The 23,137-nt window shown below is 46.4% G+C and overlaps 1 long non-coding RNA gene across 1 annotated transcript in view; it reads left to right on the top strand.

Annotated features, from left to right (window-relative positions):
• The first annotated feature begins 1,012 nt into the window (after nucleotides 1-1,012).
• Nucleotides 1,013-23,137, top strand: part of LOC147107115 (uncharacterized) — a 28,636-nt gene continuing 6,511 nt past the window's right edge. The window contains exon 1 of the long non-coding RNA XR_015081034.1: nucleotides 1,013-1,283. This is a non-coding gene — a long non-coding RNA (uncharacterized LOC147107115). The remainder of the gene's footprint in view (nucleotides 1,284-23,137) is intronic.

The raw sequence follows: 23,137 nt of genomic DNA on the forward strand, positions 1-23,137 counted from the left end.
CTTTCACGTAATAAAACATCCCAAGGCGCTTCACACAGGCTGGATTTTGCCAACCAAGATGAGTTGGGGGCGGGACTGCTGCCTTCCGGGTTCTAGTCTCGCCCCCAGCGACGTCTGACAAACCCACGCTATTTTCCCTTGATTGGCCCTGTTAAGCCCACCCTGCATATGACGCTTCATCTGTCGAAACTTTTTTGACAGATGATTTGTCAGCATTTGACAGCTTTGAGAAGCTGTCAAACACTGACAATCCCTGTTCTAAGGTGAGCCCTTGCACAAAGGCTCACCAAGACCTCTCTCCTCAGCAGAAAGCAGATGGCTGCTACATCTGAGAATGCAGCAGCCATTCTGTCATCTCTGCCGTTGAGATGAGGCACCTCTGGATCCTCAACGGTTGAAGCCTGCAGAAAGAAGCAAAGGTAAGGAAACTTTTTCCAACACTTTACACTCACCTCTCATACTTACCTGTCCACAATAGCACCCATCACTCACCACTACAGCTGACATTTCAACCCGCTCACCCCCGCAGACCCACTGCTCACCTCGCTGACCCTGGCGAGGTTCGCAGCCGTCAGGAAGCCCGTAATTGCAGGCGTAAAATGGGGAAAAGCCTCAAAACTGCCTGTTAACGATCTGTTAACAGGCAGTTAATTGGCTCTAATCCCCTTCCTGCCTCGAGGAGACGGATCCCTGCGCGACTCGGCGACCCGCCTCCCGGGAAGATGGCACGGCGGTGGATTGGGAGCGGGTTGATACCCGCTCCCAGTTTCTGCCATTTTCCCAGCAGTCCCGCCTCCATACCCGCCTCCCCAGGGCTGGGAAAATTCCCCCCAAGGAGATATTAGGACAGATGATCAAAAGCTTGGTCAAAGAGGTAAATTTTAAGGAGAATCTAGAAGGTGGAGAGGTGGAGAGGTTTAGGGAGGGAATTCCAGACCTTAGGGCCGAGGCAGCTGAAGGCACGGCCGCAGAGTACCAGAGCTCAGTCATTTACCTTGAATAAGTCATTGCAATAATTGTTCACTAACAGTGTTTTCTACTTTCCCCACTGATTACAGTTGAATTATCAATATAAACTGCTGTGGCTCAGTTCCAGGTTGGTTCAGATCAGACTATCCTGAAGCAAGTTTTCAGCCTGACAGTATTTTTTTTCATCCTAATGTTTACGTGTACAGGCTACGTCAACTCTATCTTCACGGCACAGTAAAAGCCTTTTTTACGGCTGTACTTTTTCATCTTTACATCGAGTGTCAGAAAGTATTGATGGAAGACCTCTTAAATGTGTAAGTGTATGCATGAGTATATCTCTGTCCTCTGCAGTGCAAAGTGTTTACACATGCTGCAGAATGTGATGTAAATGTTTTACTCCATGTAAATCAGCCGTGGTAAAATATAACTGGGCAAAGTGGGTGTGGGATATCTGTATGTATTTTACGTGCAGTTAGACGAAGCTGACACTGAAATATGGCGAACATGTAAACGTGTTAATAGATGCCGCCAGTTGCGCTTAAGTGAAAGGCGGCCACTTGTCCAGCCTGCCTCGTCATGGTCAGCAGCAGGAATCATGCTGCGGCCACGGGTCGGGAAGTGTTAACCTGACACGGAAGGAACTTCTGGCTCACGTAGCGGCTGCTTTTTTTTTTAATCTAAAGGGCAGAAGAATTGATCATGCTCACTTGCCGAATTACACCACAGTGCAAACAGTTCGAAATGGTGGTACCATTACTCAGAAGCCGTTCTGCTATCCTGAGAACTGCTGACTCTGTTGTCTCTCAGCGTGACAGAGTTAGCGTTGATAGTGTATTCAGTAATAATTTATCTGCGCAGGGTTCTTTGACGTGATAATGTAAAGTGCAATACAATTTCCAAGTGCAAATTGCATGCACCATCCAGGACACTTACTTGCCAAGAGTATGCTGCTAAAATAATGCAGTGTTATAAACTAAATGTCACAACTATATTTGTACTCCTGGACCTGTAGGCATCTTCATTAGTAACTGCATAGTAAAAGCATACAGTTGCTGCTGAGTTAGTAACCCTCAATATTCAGCTATACTGCTTTGTAATTTAGCTCCTGAAAGTTAAGTCATCCAATTTATTGCTGTAACAAGTATATATGAGTCATTTGTCTTGTACAAGTTACTGTAGCTTACTGTCAGCCAGTGGCTCAGCTGGTAGTACCCTTGCCTCTAGGGCCATGAAGGTTGTTGGTTCAAGTCCCAACTCCAGAGAATCACAGAATCACAGAAACCCCACAGTGCAGATAGAGGCCATTTCGGCCCATCGAGCCTGCACCGACACATATCCCAGCCGATCCCCGTAACCCCTACACCAACACATATCCCACCCTATCCCTGTAACCCCACGTATTTAATCCCCCTAACACTAAGGGTCAATTTATCATAGCCAATCAACCTAACCCGCACATTTTTGGAGTGTGGGAGGAAACCGGAGCACCCGGAGAAAACCCACGCAAACACGGGGAGAATGTGCAAACTCCACACAGACAGTCGCCCGAGGCCGGATTCGAACCCGGGTCCCTGGCGCTGTGAGGCAACAGTGCTAACCACTATGCCACCGTGCTGCCCTTGAGCACAAAAATCTAGGCTGACACTCCAATACAATGCTGAGGAAGTGCTGCGCTGTCAGAGGTGCTGTCTTTCAGATGAGACGTTAAACCGAGGCCCTGTCTCCTCTCTCAGATGGACGTAAAAGATCCCATGGCACTATTTTGAAGAAGAGCAGGGCACTTATCCCTGGCCAATATTTATCCCTCAATCAGCATCACTAAAAAACAGATTATCTGGTCATTATCACATTTCTGTTTGTGGGAGTTTGCTGTGTGCAAATTGGCTGCTCCATTACAGCAGTGACTACACTTTAAAAAGCATTTCATTGGCTATAAAGTGCTTTAGGATATCCTGAGGATGTGAAAGGTGCTATATAAATGCAAGTCTTTCTTTTATAATACCCTGTTCGAAAAAGAGGACATTATAGTAACTGGGGGACACTCGTAAAACCAACCAGGTTTCATTGAGCCTGATTGGTCTGTTTCATTGAGGCAAAATAGGAAGCTGAAAGATATAAATCTTGTTGGGGGAGGGGGGGAGTGGTGCAGGGAAATAACAACATCTGTAACAGAGAAGCATCTAAAGAATTGTGTAACTAGTGACTTTGGGAAGGTGGCGGTAAGGCTGGCTATTTAGGCTTGAGTTAGCTCAAGGACAATATGTATGGCGGTGTAAGATTGGAACCCAGTTGATGCGTTATCTGAGCTGTGCCAGTACGTGGTAGTTCAGGGCACTGTTGAGAGATCAGTCAGCCTGGCAGACCTGAGACTAGAGATGTAGCGTATGTACCTTTAAGGGGAGAACTACTTTTTTACAGCTCCTGTATACTGTAGTACTGGCAGTGACCACACCGGTATATAAACCCTGAGTAGGGATCTGTACTTTAGTTTTTGAGTAACCTGCATCCAGTAAACACCTGTTAATTGTTCCTCTGCAGTCTCTGTCGATTTATTGAAGAAACATAGAAACATAGAAGATTGGAGCAGGAGTAGGCCATTCGGCCCTTCGAGCCTGCTCCGCCATTCAACGAGATCATGGCTGATCATCCAAACCCTAGCACCCGGTCCCTACACCGACAGCCATCCCACCCAAGCCCTATCCCCATAACCCCGTAACCCCACGTATTTAATCCCCCCTAACACTAAGGGCCAATTTTTATCATGGCCAATCAACCTAACCCGCACATCTTTGGACTGTGGGAGGAAACCGGAGCACCCGGAAGAAACCCACGCAAACACGGGGAGAATGTGCAAACTCCACACAGACAGTCACCCGAGGCCAGATTTGAACCCGGGTCCCTGGCGCTGTGAGGCAACAGTGCTAACCACTATGCCACCGTGCTGCCCTGCCCTGCCCACCGTGTTGAATACCATACATTAACATTCACGGATTCAACAGTGGCGACAAGTTGATTCGAACCTACCTGCAATTCTGTAAAAGAAGGCCGATTCCACCAGTGTGGGCGTCGACCATCCGGAGAGGACTTGAACATCGCAGAGGAGGCTGTGGAGAGCTGGGCTTGGTTCCCCAGTCGAGACGATCCAGTACAGCGGGCTGGCAGCAGGTACGGCGCAGACCCTTCCCAGACGGCAGCGGCTGGAGCTGATCGATGGCACACAAAAAGGCCGAGCAGCGTCGACGGGGTAAGAGAGAGGGTGAAGTGCACAGGGCGCAGCCAGGGTTGAAGACCGAGCGGCATCAACGAGAGAAGGGAAAACGCGCAGAGCGTGGCCGGGGTTTCAAGGGCTGAGCAGCGTCCGCGGGGGAGGAAAGAAGCGCGGGAGACGCCATTTTGAGCCGGCGGAGAAGAAGGGAGAGCACGGGAGATGCCATTTTTAGCCAGTCTACCACACCCAAGGATGCAGAAGAGTGGCAGTGTCACAGCGTTCGACAATGAAGTCGAAGATTGGGCAACATATATAAAACGTGTAGAAGTGTACTGCAAGGCGAATGAAGTGCCAGATGCCAGGAAAGCACTGCTATTGTTGAATTCCATGGGTGCAAAAACATACGGCTTACTGCGAAACCTAATAACCTCAGAGAAGCCAGTGGAAAAGGATTTTGAAAGCATTGTGGCAATCCTACAGGACCACTTAAACCCCACACCACTGCTGATAGCTGAAAGATTTAAGTTTCACAAAAGGAACCAGCATAAAGATGAAAGTAATGCTGAGTATTTAACGGAACTGCGCAAACTATCGAAACACTGCCAGTTTGGAATGGGACTAGCAGATACTTTAAGGGACAAGTTTGTGTGTGGGCTTCAAAGTGAAGGAACCCAGAAACGGCTTCTATCAGAAAAGGATCTTACGCTGGACAAGGCTTTCAGCATGGCAGTATCACATGAAGCAGCCGCACGGGGTGCTGCAGAGATACAACGGAGATCGCAAGAATATGGCACAAATGAAATGCCATATGGAGCAGTGAAGTGTTATCGCTGCGGCAAAACAACACACGACCACAAGGACTGTTGGTTCAAGGACCAAGTGTGCAGACAGTATGGAAAAGTAGGGCACAGAGCAAGTGTCTGCAGGTCGGGAAAGAAAACCAGCAGCAAGAAATCTCCACAGGAGAAGTACAAAAAGGTACATAAGGTGACGGAGAGTAGTTCAGACGAACAGAAAAGTGATACAGACTCTGGAAGCAAGGAGCTGGGTTGTCTGAAACTACATCATGTAATAAAAATGGAGGATCACCAAACTATCTGGGTCACGCTCAAGATAGACGGAGTCCAAGTGAAAATGGAATTGGACACAGGATCAGCCCTAACAGTCATAAACCAAAGGGACTACAAGCGGCTATTCTCACATATACCCTTGAGAGATACAGAGATTGTCTTGAAGACGTACATGGGGCAAAAAGTCTACCCCAAAGGAAAAATAAGGGTGAACGTGATATACAACGGCAAGGAAACACCAAAAATGGACATATATGTATTGCCAGATGGAGGACCGCCACTACTAGGGCGTGAATGGATCCGGAAGATACAGCTAGATTGGCATTCCATACAAGCACTGACTGTAGATGCCAAAAAGGATGACGACGTCACACCGGGACGACTGTCAAAATGCTAACTGACGCACAAGAAGTGTTCCAGGAGGGACTCGGAACACTAAAAGGCATAACAGCAATGATCAAAATAGAGGAAAATGCAAGCCCAAAGCTTTTTAAGGCCAGACCGGTACCTTATGCGATCCGCCCAGCCGTCGAAGCAGAGCTGGAAGGTTTGGAACGTTCAGGAGTGCTATCCAAAGTGGACTGGAGCGAGTGGGCTACACCCATCGTTCCTGTAATGAAGAGGTTGTTGAGTAATACGCCTGGGGAACCAAAGAAGGTTCGCATCTGTGGGGACTTTAAGGTGACAGTGAACCCAGTCCTTCACACTGTACAATATCCGCTTCCGCGGATTGAAGATATTTTCGGCCCGCTATCTGGAGGGAAACACTTCACCAAGATTGATCTGGCCCAGGCGTACCTGCAAATGGAGGTAGAAGAAGCCTCGAAACAGTACTTCACGATCAACACTCATAAAGGTCTCTACCAATACAACCGGCTGGTGTTCGGGGTAGCATCAGCTCCGGCTATTTGGCAAAGGGCAATGGATCAAGTCCTGCAAGGGATTCCAGGGACCCAGTGTTATTTGGACGACATCCTGGTCACGGGCGAAAATGACAGTGATCACCTCGCCAACCTGGAGCAGGTGCTCACTAGATTGAAGGATTATGGGCTCCGAGCTAATCGCCACAAATGCGAGTTTTTCCAGAAGCAGATCTCGTATTGTGGCCACGTTATTGATGAAGAGGGGTTACATAAGTCCCCTGAAAAGATTGAGGCAGTAGTCAAGGCTCCAGCACCGGAAAATGTGTCACAACTGAGGTCGTTCCTCGGGTTGGTGAACGACTACCATAAGTTATTGCCGAATTTGTCTACAGTTCTACACCCACTGAACACCCTACTGCAAACGGGGGTACCATGGAAGTGGAATGACGAATGTAAACGAGCTTTCCAGAAGTGCAAAGAATTGATCACATCAAAAGAGGTGTTGGCTCATTTCAACCCAGCACTACCAATTCGGCTGGCGTGTGATGCATCACCCTATGGCATTGGAGTGGTGCTGTCGCACAAATTCCCGGACAGCTCGGAGAGGCCAGTAGCCTTTGCGTCTCGGTCACTAACCTCAGCCGAGCGTAACTATGCCCAGATTGACAGGGAGGCCCTCAGCCTAGTGTGGGGAGTGAAAAAGTTCAACCACTATCTGCACGGGCAGAAGTTCACCTTGCTGACTGACCACCAACCACTTGTCTCCATCTTTAACCCAAAGAAGGGCGTTCCGGTGATGACTGCGCAACGGCTACAAAGGTGGTCCCTTTTTCTAGGGGCGCACCAATATGATATCGAGTATAGGGTGCGAAACAGCATGGAAACGCTGATGGGCTATCACGCCTGCCACTACCTACTGCGGAGGAAGCACCAGCAGTGGATCCTGTCGAAATATTTCATTCGACTATAATTGAATGCTTGCCAGTAACTAACGCTGGTATAGAGAAGGAGATCCGAAATGACCTGACACTGTCTCGGGTATATGATTTGACGGTGAAGGGATGGCCAGCACATGGCGACTCACTGTTGCCAGCATTCTCATCCAGAAGAGAACAGCTGTCAGTATGCCAGGGGACCTTGATGTGTGGATCCCGAGTGGTAATTCCACCCAAGTTAAGGGAGAGAGTGCTCAATGAGCTTCACGAAGGCCATCTGGGAGGGGTGAAAATGAAAAGCCTTGCTAGGGCTTATGTGTGGTGGCCGGGGATCGATCAGCAAATCGAGGACCTGACAAAGAGCTGCTCAAGATGCCAGAAGGTCCAAAATGCACCACCACATGCCCCTCTACACCCATGGGAGTGGCCCTCATCTCCATGGCAACGGGTGCATATTGATTTTGCTGGTCCATTCATGGACTCAATGTTTTTAATAGCTGTGGATGCGCACTCGAAATGGCCTGAGGTGATCAAAATATGCTCCACCACCACGGAGAAAACTATTGCAGTCCTACGGACCATCTTTGCCAGGAACGGCTTGCCAGAGCAGATTTGCTCTGATAACGGACCACAGTTTGTGTCTGATGAGTTGCGAAGATTTATGAAATGGAATGGGGTAAGGCATTACACCTCCGCTCCGTATCATCCAGCCACCAATGGATTGGCTGAGAGGTTTGTGCAAACCTTTAAAAAAGCAGTAAGGGCCATGTGCGATGACAACATTCCACTGCAGCATAAGGTGGACAATTTCCTGTTAGCCTACAGAAATGCGACACATACAGTCACCAACCAGACCCCGGCCATGATGTTCTTTAACCGAAGGTTGAGATCTCGTCTGGATTTGCTCAAACCAAATGTACGAAGAGATGTTGAGAATAAGCAATTCCAGCACATCAATGAGAAGCTGACAAGGAGCTTCAATGTAGGGCAACCAGTCTTGGCTCGCGACTACCGAACAGAGAAATGGCAACCAGGAACGATATGCACACGGCAGGGGCCACTAATGTACACCATGGATGTTGGGGAGAACATTGTGAGACGCCATGTCGACCAGATCCTAGAGTCACAGGAAAGAGTCCACCCCAGGTCTCGCGTACCTGGTGATGAACCCGACATACCGGTAGCATCTACCCCAGAAACAGTAGCATTGGAAGCTGATGAACCAACCGACGACAGGGGGCCAGAATCGCCTCCACACCAAGAGCAAGACACTCAGGAAAGGCGCTATCCAGAAAGGATCAGGAAGCCGCCCCAAAGACTGAATTTATAAATGGACTATTTGCCGTTAATGTTACATGTTAAAAGTGTTAATTGTTAAATGAATGTTATGGTACTGTTAATCTAAAGGGGAGGAATTGTAGTGTATGTACCTTTAAGGGGAGAACTACTTTTTACAGCTCCTGTATACTGTAGTACCGGCAGTGACCACACCGGTATATAAACCCTGAGTAGGGATCTGTACTTTAGTTTTTGAGTAACCTGCATCCAGTAAACACCTGTTAATTGTTCCTCTGCAGTCTCTGTCGATTTATTGAAGAATACCATACATTAACATTCACGGATTCAACAAGAGATTTTACCCATTTGACCCCAGATAACTCTGCAAGCCAGTGCCCAACTGGATAAGGCAGACCCAGCGCAATAGGAAGCCTCCCAGTACTCTGTACTGGAAAGCTACATGTTATTAGCTGGTTAAACTAACAAACGGTATCCTTTGACACACTTGGGAGTACCTAAGCCACAGCTTTTGCAAACCTGCACTATTAAGTGTTTTGGACTTGGGTAAGTGCAGTACATTCCTATAAACAGAAACTTAAGTTGTTTATTTTTAATAGTTTACTTTGGAGACTCCTTCCTGAATGTTTGTCTGGGGCCGACACATCCTGCTGGATGGACATCACTGGGGTGGTCTGGCTCTCCTCTGGTATTGACTGACTAATTTGGTTTCCCTTACTGCCTCCTACTGCTGATTCTCCTCCAATGTGTATATCGTGTAAAGTGGGATTCCCATTGGGGGAAGCTCAAATTCGCAGCCTTCAGATACCTCCTAATTCCCCTTCAGTAGAAGCCGTCTCCATTGGTGAAGGCTTCCTGAATAAAATGGTGGAAACATTTTGCAGGTCCTGTAAGCTGCAGGGTTCTCAAAATTCCCGCACTCCCCAAATTATGGATCAAGGGACCCTGTTTTGGACAAGTTATTAAAAACAGGGTACCCAAAATGACTTCTGTAACCTCATGATCAAAACCGACAGGATTTTTAAACAGGGCTCTGAAAACAGGCAGGCCCGGAGACGAAACTTAAAATGCAGGAATCTGTGAGAAGGAACTCGCTGGAGCCAGCCAGACAAAGTAAACACAGAATATGCATTCATTCGACTTGAATCCAATCAAGCTAGAATGGGCCTATAATCGTGGCCATTAGGTTTCTGCATGTTTAATGGATAACAGCTCACAGTAGCCATCAAGTCAGGATGGGGACAATTAGGTCTTATCCATGACAAACAACCAGGACATCGGGGCCATTAGACCCGGAGACAACCACTCCACAAGTCATTAAAATAAGTGGTTGTAATCATTTAAACAAGCCCGCCAAAAGTTAAACAATGGACTGACCTGATTTGGCGCGCAGATAAGGAGTTGAAGAAACGGGTATAATTGTAGGCCCACGAGTGGCAATCGCGCTCTGGCTCTTGCTCTTGACTCTTGACTCTGACCTCTTGTCAGTGGCCTTGGCCTGCTGCCTCTCGTACTCGCGCCCTGGCCTCGTGGCGGGCTCTCTTCTCGCTCCCCGCACCGCTCAACAACCAAGGACATCCATTACACTGGGGCCAAACGCGGGAGGAGAACGAGACCCGAGTTCAATACCACACAGGACACACAGGCCACAAAGGGACTAGACGAGACGAGACGAGACGAAGAAGAAGGTAACCGATAAAAGCAGAGAAGGGCAGAGAAAGATGCATTGGTAAAAACCAAATGCCTAGTTATAAGCTGGCGTTTGGTGAAGAAAGTGGTAACGCATGTATGGACAGTGAGAATAAGTTGGCGTTTGAACATTGCGAATAAGCTGGCGTTAAACGCGGGTGGCAGCGCCTGCGACGAATAAACCGGCGCCCAAAGCTTGGATAGTGAAATCATTCAGACGGTAAAGACCGCCGATGACTGCCCGAGGGAGAAGAAGAAGAAAACCCATCGCGACGAGACGACGATGGCAGCTGAGGAAAAGGAGGGAGCTTCGCATCAACAACTTCAGCGCCGCGCCCTGAGACCACATGGCGACGGGGTACCCCAAAGGACAGTAGGAACAGACCTCAAAACTCACAACCATTAAAGCAACAGGTTTTGGACTGGTGAGCATGAATTCCTGGCCCCTCAGAGCTTAATCTAGTTAGGTATAGGGGGTGGGATAATGATAAGGGGATTGTTAATGTAATTGTTTTCCCTCGATGTGCCGTGTGTTCCCCATTCCCATATAAGTGTAATTATTGTTTATGCCTGTATTTTCATACCAGTAATTTTTCATAAGATTGTTGTATTCTGTTTTCAATAAAATCTTGGTTTTCTTATACCAAACCACTTGTCTACTCGATTTTCTGTATCGACGCCTGTACCTAAGTTCGGTGTCTAGAACCCAGGGGTGTGGGAGCGATTCGAACCACTCAGAGGACAGTCAGAGGCGAAGCTGACTGGGCGCACACGCCAACCCCCTACAGTCCCTACAGGCAGTCCCCGGAAGTTGCCAAAGCCTGGAGAAGCAATCTCGCCTTCCCTTTAAACAGCCACTTCCACCTTGATGAGCAGGTCCTGGCTTGGGCCTAAAATAAAAGAACATTGCAGGAAAACTTCAAATAATGGAATCTGTCTTCTAATAATGGGCTGAAATGGTATTTTTAGCATACTGCCGGTAAGTGCTTGCTGCTGAACTGAACCCACCTAGTAAACCATCAAGCGACAGTAAAAGCATTGAAAGTATATTTATTGCCAGTGCAATTTTCCCTTAATTGGTCCATTGCTTGATCTTATCTCCTGTGTCCATCCAAGCTTGGCCTACTCGCATTGTTCATTTTTAGGATTCAAGTCATAGAATAGTAAATTGAATGTGATTGGGGCTTCACACATAACATTTGTAGTTCCAATAACCTTTAACATTCAATCTTTTCTATACAAGCTCATCGACCACGATTCTAATTTTTAACAACTGTGGATTGGAAAAAAACTTTTTACCCTTTTCTGAGGAGTTATCGGCTTTTTCTTTTGCCATGTTCTCCTGTTTGCTCCCGTCTTCCCAACATCCCGGCCTGTTGCTGGCATGTGACTCCAAGGGCAGTCCTCCCAGTGCCTCATCGAAGTGGCCATTCTTCGTGTGTGAAGCCAGAAGGGTGTGAATGTCAGCAGGCTGTTCAACTGTGAAAGGCATTGCTACCAAGCCTGGCCCTGTCCTCAAATCACGTGTGCTTTCCAGCAGAGGTTGCTGGGCAGCGATCAGGTTGATGGAACCCTGGCTGATTATCCCCTCCCTCATTGACAGATCAATTGTAATACTGTACCACTGCCCCTTCTCCGAGATCAGCTGTCTTGGCACGGACCAGAAATTGAGCCATAATTAAAAAGAAAAAAACCTGTAAATACTCAAACATTAACACGTCCTTTTCTTTCTTCTGGTGATGTTGGCTTGGCGGTTACATTCAGTGCATTCTGTTTTTGATTTCTGTCTGCTACATTGGGCAGTGCCTTTATTCAACATGCCCTTAAGTGAACTATCTCTCAGGCTTGACTGACGTCCATACATTTATAAATCTCTAATCCAAATTAGTCTTAAGTACGGGTAAACTCTCACCGTGGCCAATTTCCCCATGATAGAAATTACCAGCCTTAATATAGACGTTCCTAGTTGTACTTGACTATGAAATACTATCTAATCTGGCTCCTGAAGAGTTCATCCTTTTGGCACAAGGGTTACCCACCTCATCACAGGGCTCTGTTGGCTGCCCTCATCATTAGGGTGGTGCTCTCTTTGGCACTCTCGCTTCTAAGTCAGACGGTCGTAGGTTCAAGTCCCGTTCAAAAGTTGCACGCAATTCTAGACTGATATGCCAGTGCAGAACTGAGGAAGTGCTGCACTGTCATAGATGCTGTCTTTCAGGTGAGATGTTAAACTGAGGACATAAAAAGATCCCATGGCAACATTCATAGAAACATAGGAGCAGGAGTAGGCCATTTGGCCCCTCGAGCCTGCTCTGCCATTTAATGAGATCATGGCTGATCATCCAAATTCAGTACCCTGTCGCTGCCTTCTCCCCATATCCCTTGATCCCTTTAGCCTTAAGAAATATATCTAACTCCTTCTTGAATATATTTAATGACTTGGCCTCAACTGCCTTCTGTGGTAGAGAATTCCACAGGTTCACCACTCTCTGGGTGAAGAAATTCCTCCTCATCTCTGTCCTAAATGGCTTACCCCTTATCTTTAGACTGTGACCCCTGGTTCTGGACTCCCCCACCATCGGGAACATCCTTCCTGCATCTAGTCTGTCTAGTCCTGTTAGAATTTTATAAGTTTCAATGAGATCCCCTCTCATTCTTCTAAACTCCAGCGAGTATAAGCCCAATCGACCCAATCTCTCCTCATACGTCATTCCTGCCATCCCAGGTATCAGTCTTTGAAGAAGAGCAGGGGTGTTCTCCCTGGTGTCTTGGCCAATATTTATCCCTAAAACAGGTGATCATTTTGTTGCTGTTTGTGGGAACTTGCTGAGTACAAATTGGCTGCTGCATTTGCCTTCATGTCCGCTTCAGGGATACTTCATTATCTATAAAGTGCTTTGGGATGTCGTGGGGTTATAAAAGGCACCATAATATAAATGCAAATTTTTCTTGAGTTCATGCTTTAAGCACAAAGGTGTCGTATATAAAATTCCCATTCAGACTGAATGACATGAATCATCATTGTGCAGAGTTTACTGGAACTACATCGCTATAGAACAAAAATAATGTATAAGTGTCTGAAAAGCTTGGAGTAAACGGTAGGGAGGAGCCATGAAAATCAGGGTTTACCACTCTAAAACAGAAGCCAAAGCCTGGGACTTGTAAACTACCAAAGAATATGAATGGATTCTTCCAATCACGCTGCAGCTCCTCACTCCTCCAGTAGACTGCAGGGATCTGATGCCCCCGTCATTGAACACTAAAAGAATAAAGCAGTCTATCCTCACTCAGCTACCAGGCACTAGGCGCACACCAACCATCGGGGGTCATTTTGACTTTGTGCAATGGCGTAAAACAACAACAACTTGTATTTTTATGGCGCCTTTAACATGGCAAAACATCCCGAGGTGTTTCACAGGTGCGTCATCGAACAGAATTTGACACTGAGCCACAGAAGGTGATATTAAAGAAAGAAAGACTTGCATTTATATAGCGCCTTTCACGACCACCGGATGTCCCATGGCGCTTTACAGCCAATGAAGTACCTTCTTTTTGAAGTGGAGTCACTGCTGTAATGTGGGAAACGCGGCAGTCAATTTGCACACAGCAAGCTCCCACAAAAAGCAATGTGATAATGACCAGGTAATCTGTTATAGTGATGTTGATTGAGGGATAAATATTGGCAAGGACACCGGGGAGAACTCCCCTGCTCTTATTCAAAATAGTGCCGTAGGATCTTTCATGTCCACCTGAGAGGACCTCAACTTAACATCTCATCTGAAAGATAGCACCTCCGACAGTGCAGCACTGGAGTGTCAGCCGAGATTTTTATGCTCAAGTCTCTTAGCGTGGGACCTGAACCACATACCCTTCTGACTCCGAGGTAAAGGTGTTACCAACTGAGCCACAGCTGATATTACAGTACTTTGCACATTAGGGCAGATGACGTAGGTTTTAAGCAGCATTTTAAAGGAGGAAAGAGAGGTAGAGAGGCAGAGAAGTTTAGGGAGGAAATTCCAGCACTTAGAGCCTTGGCAGCTAAAGGCACGACCGCCAATGGTGGAGCGATTAAAATCAGGGATGCTCAAGAGGCCAGAATTGGAGGAGCACAGATATCACGGAGGGTTGTGGGGCTGGAGGAGATTACAAAGATAGGGAGGGGAGAGGCCATGGAGGGATTTGAAAACAAGGATGCGGATTTAAAAATCAAAGTGTTGCTTAACTGGGAGCCAATGTAAGTCAGTAAAACGTGATAGTGAATCGGCTGCCCGTTGTACAGCTCTCCCGATTTTTATTTCCATTTAATCAAAATTATCCCCATATTGTTTAGCCTGAGCAAACCATCACCAGTAATGAGGAACTCTGTTGAATTAAGAATAGCAGGCTAATTGAAGACCTCTTCATGCAGACCATTCTCAATTGACCTGTGCATCCTCAGGCTCAGTTATACAGGACCTTGGTGAGACCACACCTGGAGTACTGTGTGCAGTTTTGGTCTCCTTACCTAAGAAAGGATATACTTGCCATAGAGGGAGTGCAGCGCAGGTTCACCAGACTGATTCCTGGGATGGCAGGACTGTCGTATGAGGAGAGATTGGGTCAACTAGGCCTGTATTCACTAGAGTTTAGAAGAATGAGAGTGAATCTCATTGAAATGTATAAAATTCTGACAGGGCTAGACAGACTGGATGCAGGGAGGATGTTTCCCCTGTCTGGGGGCTCTAGAACGAGGGGTCACAGTCTCAGGATATGGGGTAGGACATTTAAGACTGAGATGAGGAGAAATGTCTTCACTCAGAGGGTGGTGAACCTGTGGAATTCTCTACCACAGAAGGCTGTGGAGGCCAAGTCACTGAATATATTTAAGAAGGAGATAGATAGATTTCTAGACGCAAAAGGCGTCAAGGGGTATGGGGAGAGAGCGGGAATATGGTATTGAGACAGAGGATCAGCCATGATCATATTGAATGGCGGAGCAGGCTCGAATGGCCGAATGGCCTATTCCTGCTCCTATTTTTCTATGTTTCTAAGTTCTATGTTTCTATGTTCCTGTAGAGTTCAGGCAATCATTCCTTATTACTTAACCCTCTCTCATTTTAGAAACATAGAAGATAGGAGCAGGAGTAGGCCATTCGGCCCCTCGAGCCTCTTCCGCCATTTAATGAGATCATGGCTGATCATCCAAATTCAGTACCCTGTCCCTGCTTTCTCCCCATATCCCTTGATCCCTTTAGCCTTAAGAAATATATCTAACTCCTTCTAGAATATATTTAATGAATTGGCCTCAACTGCCTTGTGTGGTAGAGAATTCCACAGGTTCGCCAGTCTCTGGGTGAAGAAATTCCTCCTCATCTCAGTCCTAAATGGCTTACCCCTTATCCTTAGACTGTGACCCCTGGTTCTGGACTCCCCCGCCATCGGGAACATCCTTCCTGCATCTAGTCTGCCTAGTCCTGTTAGAATTTTATAAGTTTCAATGAGATCCCCTCTCAGTCTTCTAAACTCTAATGACTATAAGCCTAATTGACCCAATCTCTCCTCATACGTCATTCCTGCCATCCCAGGTATCAGTCTGGTGAGTCTTCACTGCACTCCCTCCATGGCAAGAACATCCTTCTTTTTAAACCACTCTTTCAATAAATTCCCATCCCACACTTCCTTTTGGTGATTGGCATTGTTAACATTCACCTGTGACAATGGTGAAGTAACAAGCAATAAAAAATGCATCCTTAATTTATTTTATCTTTATAAAATGAAACCTGCCTAGCAAATAATTGTACATGGACCTGTGAACACAGTAGTGTGGGTAGTCAAAGGCCTAAAGCAGAAGTAAGGGTGATAAATGCCTTGCATTGGACGCATTGTTGGAACTGATGCCATATACTGTATATGGCATAAAGTATAGCTTGGTTCTAGCTTTCGGGTGCCAAGTTTACCCTGCTTTTAATAACACTGAAAGATCACATAGCAAAAACGTTGGCTGGTATGCAAATCCCTCTTTTAGATTTTGTTCTTAACACTTCGAGGACTGCAGTCTAGGCAAAACTTTATTTGTATCCACTCTCCATCAACCTGAGCTCATCCAAAACTCTGCAGCCCGTATCCTAACTCGCACCAAGTCCCGTTCATCCATCACCCCCTCTGGTCGCTGATCTACATTGGCTCCTGGCCAACCAACGCCTATAATTTAAAATTCTCATCCTGGTGTTCCATTCCCTCCATGGACTTCTCCCTTCCCTATTTCTGTAACCACCTCCAGTTCTACAACCCTTTTGGAACTCTACGTTCCTTGAATTATGGCCTCTTGTGCATCTCCGACTTCCTTCGCCCCATCATTGACAGCCGTGCCTTTAGCTGCCAAGGCCCTAAGCTCTGAAATTCCACCCGGAAGCCTCTCTACCTATCTCCCCTCCTTTAAGACATTCCTTAAAGCTTACAATGTCAGCTGCGGTTCAGTTGGTGACACCCTTGCCTCTGAATCATGAAAGTTGTGGGTTCATAGTCCCACTCCAGAGACTTGAGCACAAAAATCTCGGCTGACACTCCAGTGCAGTATTGAGGGAGTGCTGCACTGTTGGGAGGTGCCGTCTTTCAGATGAGACGTTAAACCGATGCCCCATCTACTCTCTCAAGTGGACATGAAAGATCCCATGGCACTATTTTGAATAAGAGCAGGGGAGCTATCCCCAGTGTCCTGGCCAATATTTATCCCTCAATCAACATCACTAAAACAGATTATCAGGTCATTATCACATTGTTGTTTGTGGGAGCTTGCTGTGTGCAAATTGGCTGCTGCGTTTCCCACATTACAACAATGACTCCACTTCAAAAATACTTCAGTGGCTGTAAAGCGCAATGGGACGTCCGGTAGTCGTGAAAGGCGCTATATAAATGCAAGTCTTTCTTTCTACCTCTTTGACCAAGATCACCTGTCCTAATGTCTCCTTTTTTGGCTTGGTATCATTTTTTTGTTTAATAACACTCCTGTGAAGTGCCTTGGGACGTTTTACTATAATAAAAGAACTATATAAATGCAATTTTTTGTTGTATTATTTCCTTCTAAACTAATGGTAATACAGGTAGACTATCCTTTATCCGAACTTCCGAAAACCGAAACCCTCTAAAAACCGAAAGTTTTTTCGTTCAGCGTAAGTTGTGCGCACGACATGACCAGAGTGGCGCACGACTTACGCTGAGCAGGGCAGAGGGTCACTGAGTTCCCTCCTGGGTAGGAGATTGCAGGCCGAGCCGGGCAGTGTGAAGGAGGTATACCGGGAGAGTGAACCCAACAATACAGTGGCCCGTCCGATAGCTGCAGCGGCCTGTCCGATATTCTTTTCTCCCCCCCCGACCCCCACCCTTTCGGATAAGGGATAGTGTATCCTTTATCCGCACTTCCGAAAACCGAAATCTCTGTCGTGCGCACGACCCCGACCCCCCCGACCCCCCGCCGACCCCCCCGCCGATGCCGACCTCCGCCCCCAACCCCCCGCCGACCCCCCCGCCGACGCCGACCCCCGCCCCCGACCCCCCGCCGACCCCCGCCGACCCCCACCCCCGACCCCCCCGCCGACCCTCGCCGACCCCGACCCCCGCCGACCCCGACCCCCCGCCAACCCCGACCCCCACCCCCACCCCCGACAAATTTCCCAGTCTTATAAAATACCTTCTGAAATCCGAAATTTTCCAAAAACCGAAACACGGCTGGTCCCGAGGTTTTCGGATAAAGGATAGTCTACCTGTGCGAGGCGTGAAAGGGATGCTGATAATGCTGATAGTATTTAAGGAGCTCGTTTAGAGCATTTCTCCTGTCCTTTCACTCTGTCATTAAGGAATTTTGCTGAAGTGAAGAATGGCCTTACACAGTGCAGGAAATTTAAGAGGATATTTCCTCCAAGGTATGCGTCCCCTCGCTCATGGACATTGTGATCCAAGATGGGAATGGTGGGCAGCCTGTTCCCAAAGCCTGTTCCCAAGTCATCAGCAATGCTATGCAGGACACACTTAGGGACAGCCTAGTGAAAACGTCCAATCTGTTTCACTCTCTTGTCCTCTTCCTTGCAGGCATGTCTGTCATTAGGAATTCAGCTGTAAGTTTGTATATTTGTACTTCTTTAGTATGGTAGCATAGTGGTTATGTTACTGGACTAGTAACTCCAGAGGCCTGGACTAATGATCCTGAGACATGAGTTCAAATCCCACCACAGCAGCTGGGGAATTTAAATTCAATTAATTAAATTAATCTGGAATAAAAAGCTAATATCATGAAACTACCGGATTGTTGTAAAAACCCGTCTGGTTCCCTTTAGGGAAGGAAATCTGCTGTTTTTACCCGGTCTGGCCTATATGTGACTCCAGACCCACAGCAATGTGGTTGACTCTGAACTGCCCTCTGTGGTTCAAGAAGGTGACTCACCACCACCTTCTCAAGGGCACTTAGGGATGAGCAATAAATGCCGGCCTTGCCAACGACACCCACATCCCATGAACGAATAAAAAAAAAAGTAATTTTTCCGCTAAGCTGTTGATTTTGATCTAATGGTATTAAGAAAGAAAGAACTTGCATTTATATAGCGCCTTTCACAACCTCAGGATGCCCCAAAGCGCTTTACAGCCAATGACATACTTTCGAAGTGTAGTCACTGTTGTAATGTAGGAAACATGGCAGCCAATTTGCGCACAGCAAGCTCCCACAGACAGCAACGAGATAATGGCCAGTGATTAGCAGTATAGAGTTGAGGGAGAGGTTGGTGCTTCACTGTCAAATCTCGGAATTCTTGATAATGCGTCACTCCACCCCCCACAACCCCCGCCCCCTTAACCCCCCCCCAGCACCAACCCCCCCCCCCCCCCCCTCCAAGGCAGCCCAACACAAAATTCCCACTGCATCGGTCCTGGGGAATGCTGGGTGGGGGAGATTCAAATGTGGTCCACAGCCTGACCACCTGATGCACAAATAATATTTAGGGAATAGACCAACTGGACTCAAATTTAACCTTGGAACACCATTTCAATTCTGTAGGACATTCCAAGTATACTGCAACTTAAAAATGTTTGCATATTTCTTTAATTCTATACGGTAATATTCACAAGCGGAAATTTACTGGACACAATCTCTTGCAGATGTCAAATGATCAAGTGTGAATGCTTCATAAACTGATAGGCACTTTCAATACTCAAGAGGGTTAAAATACTTAGATTAAAAAAGGCCTTTTAAGCTGTGCCATTTCATGGTTACTTGACAGAATTTATGCCCAAATGATGTAGCTTCATATTGATGATCACTGAATATGTAAATCTGCCTTTGTAATGTGGCTAAGGTTTATTTTCATTTTCACTAAGATAAACCTAGTTCATTTTAAACAAGACTGAAATGAATTGCCAAGTGGGTGCAGCAGTAATATACTCCAGAGGCTATAATGCTTTGTTCTCCATACAGTGAGTGGTGCTGTGTCAAGAAGCATATACTGTCTTGAATACTTGTCAGGTTGAAGGTAGTGAAAAGTAATTTGGCCCACATACGGTTTATTTATTTTAGGCTAGCGCAAAGACCAGTGACCACAGATTTCTCCACGAGTAGGAAATACTTGCACTCGGGGCTAATTTTTTTGGCAAAGTTAACATGCTGGTGATCGAAATAGGATTATTACAGAAGAGGAATTCAGCTAAGGCAAAGTCCTAAATTGGCCTGCTTTTTGCACAGATTACTGTAGAGTGTTCTGTCTCCCCAGTCCAGCAATCACGATAGCCCATTGCATTGGTTTACCTCAATAGATGCAGGCAAGGCGTTGCTCCTTTCTTGGCTTTATGTCCATTTCTTCTGGGATAGATGTAAAGCTCCTAATTGTTTCTGATTGATTCAGGAGAAAATAATGATGTCTAAACATGGTTACATGTCTCAATGCTACTTATATCTTAACGGGAAGCTAGATAAGTACACGAGGGAGAAAGGAATCGAAGGCTATGCTGAAAAGGTTAGATGAAGTAATGTAGGAGGAGGCCCGTGTGGAGCATAAACACCGGCACAGACCAGTTGGGCCGAATGGCCTGTTTCTGTGCTGTACATTCTATGTAATTCCATGTAATCTTTGGAAAATAAAGTTAAGATGAGTCACTGCAAAATGTCTAGAAGGTTAAAGGGAATGAGTCCTGACACTCATCTCCACTAAGCTGCACCAGTTCCATATGCTTCATCGAATCAAATTCAAATTCACCCTCTTCAAATTACTCCATGTCCTCGCTCCATCCTATCTGAGTGATCTTCTCCCACCATACATTCCTGTCTGCACCCTCTGCTCCTGTGACAGGGCTAGAACTCACTGCCGCCAGTGTGGCCTAATATTAGGAATGAGCTTCCTCCACACCCCACCTACCCCCATCCTGCAAAAGTCTTGCCACACTTCCTGTAAGAGAATATTGCATCCCTTGCAAATTGAAAGTGTAGCCCTGTAGTTTTCCATCCCTGCAAAGATTTAGCACCCTTTAGAACTTACACAATCCTAGAATGTGGATAAATGCGAGGTGGCAAAAACAGGAAGACAGATTATTATCTGAACGGCAATAGATTGGGAAAAGGGGAAGTGCAATGAGACCTGGGTGTCCTTGTGCACCAGTCACTGAAGGTAAGTATGCAGGTGCAGCAGACGGTTAAGAAGGCAAATGGTATGTTGGCCTTCATAGCAAGAGGATTCGAGTACAGGAGCAAGGATGTCTTGCTACAGCTGTACAGGGCCTTGGTGAGACCACACCTTGAGTATTGTGTGCAGTTTTGGTCACCTTATCTGAGGAAGGATGTTCTTGCCATGGAGAGAGTGCAGCAAAGATTCACCAGACTGATACCTGGGATGGCAGGAATGACGTATGAGGAGAGATTGGGTCGATTAGGCTTATATTCGCTAGAGTTTAGAAGAATGAGAGGGGATCTCATTGAAACTTATAAAATTCTAACAGGACTAGACAGACTAGATGCAGGAAGGATTTTCCCGATGGCGGGGGAGTCCAGAACCAGTGGTCACAGTCTAAGGATAAGAGGTAAGCCATTTAGGACTGAGATGAGGAGGAATTTCTTCGCCCAGAGAGTGGTGAATCTGTGGAATTCTCTACCACAGAAGGCAGTTGAGGCCAATTCATTAAATATATTCAAGAAGGAGTTAGATATATTTCTTAAGGCTAAAGGGATCAAGGGATATGGGGAGAAAGCAGGGACAGGGTACTGAATTTGGATGATCAGCCATGATCTCATTAAATGGCGGAACAGGCTCGAGGGGCCGAATGGCCTACTCCTGCTCCTATCTTCTATGTATCTATGTATCTAAAGATAGATGGTCAGTGCCCACTGCACTTATTTCTCTCCAAGCTATTCCAGAAGAGGGTACTATCAACACCCCACACTCAAGCTGTGCCCTGATTCCGAATTAACTAACTAGACTTATTTACAGAAATTAAACACAGAGATCAGTAAAATGACAGCAGGAAAAAGCCTGATCTTATGAAGCTGCACTCTGCTTTTGATAGTAGTGAGTGTAAAGAATCTCTTTACTAACCGTCTGCACATAGTCCAGCACTCACTTTCGGTTCTGTTCCTCCTGGGACCAACCTGGATCCCGTGCTTTCAAGGTTCCATCTTTTATAGTGTCAGCTGTGGCTCAGTTGGTAGCACACTCGCCTCTGAGACAGAAGGTTGTGGGTTTAAGTCCCACTCCAGGGACTCGAGCACGTAAATCTAGGTTGACACTCCAGTGGAGTGCTGCACTGTTGGAGGTGCCGTCTTTCAGATGAGACGCTAAACCGAGGCCCCGTCTGCTCTCTCAGGTGGACGTAAAAGATCCCATGGCACTATTTTGAAGAAGAGCGGGGGAGTTCTCCCTGGTGTCCTGGCCAATATTTATCCCATGATCAACATAACAAAAACAGATTATCTGGTCATTATCACATTGCTGTTTGTGGGAGCTTGCTGTGTGCAAATTGGCTGCTGCATTTCCCACATTACAACAGTGACTACACTTCAAAAAGTACTTCATTGGCTGTAAAGCGCTTTGAGGTGGTTGTGAAAGGCGTTATATAAATGCAAGCCTTTCTTTCTTACATTTCTCTCTGTGTGTCTGAGGCCAGAGGCTTAATTGTCCCATTAGCCCTTGCAATACCTGGAATTTGCTGCAAATTCTGGATAGACATAACAAAGGTGGATATTAATAGGTTAATGTTTCACCTTACAAACTCATTGCCAGGTGGCATGGTCCACAGGTCAACGTTGCGCACAGTATCCAAACTAAAGGGTAGATGTTCAGCTATACTGCTCAGGCATTAAGCATCGCCTGGGCTGTGCACAGAGAAGAAAATCTGGTGGGGAGGATTGCAACGTCCCTAACAGAACCTGTCTGATTTTCCTTCCCTTTAAATGATTGTAACAGGCATGCCATCCTCCCCCGCCCAGTTTTCCTCTTTGGATGTCAGCTGGTAGCACTCTCACCTCCAAATTTATCACTAAAACAGATTATCTGGTCATTATCACATTGCTGTTTGTGGGAGCTTGCTGTGCGCAAATTAGCTGTCACATTTCCTACATTACAACAGCGACTACACTTTAAAAGTATTTCACTGGCTGTAAAGTGCTTTGGGATGTCCTGAGGTCGTGAAAGGAGCTATATAAATTTTAATATTCCTTTCTTTATACCCAAGTGATGCCGTAGCTGAGCAGTATAGCTATAAATCCACCCCAAGGTCTCCCTGTCTTAATAAACACGTTAATCCTATCTGGAAGTCTAAAACAGAAGCCACTTCCTGGAAGCCAGGCATTCTGGAGTTGGGAGGCAATCTTGGAGCTTCCCAGCCCCAGCTTTACATTCATACAGAAAACTGTATTAATTTATATACATATAATGTATATGTATATGTATATAAAAAGCTAATTCTGCCACTATCTATCTGAATGCATTACAGACCTGGTAATTACATTATATAGGTACTTAATGATCATTTACTGCGGTTTATTTTTAAATTTACCATATTTCAATGTTTGCTATGACATTATGGGGATGATTTTAACTCTACCCACCTGGTGGAAACCAGGCGAGTGCGCATTTGAAAATATCCTGGTCAGTTAAGAAC

The sequence above is a fragment of the Somniosus microcephalus genome, chromosome 15 (assembly GCF_052327205.1).
Source record: "Somniosus microcephalus isolate GS21.2 chromosome 15, FLI_Smic_1.0, whole genome shotgun sequence".
In the NCBI taxonomy this organism is placed as follows: Eukaryota; Metazoa; Chordata; class Chondrichthyes; order Squaliformes; family Somniosidae; genus Somniosus; species Somniosus microcephalus.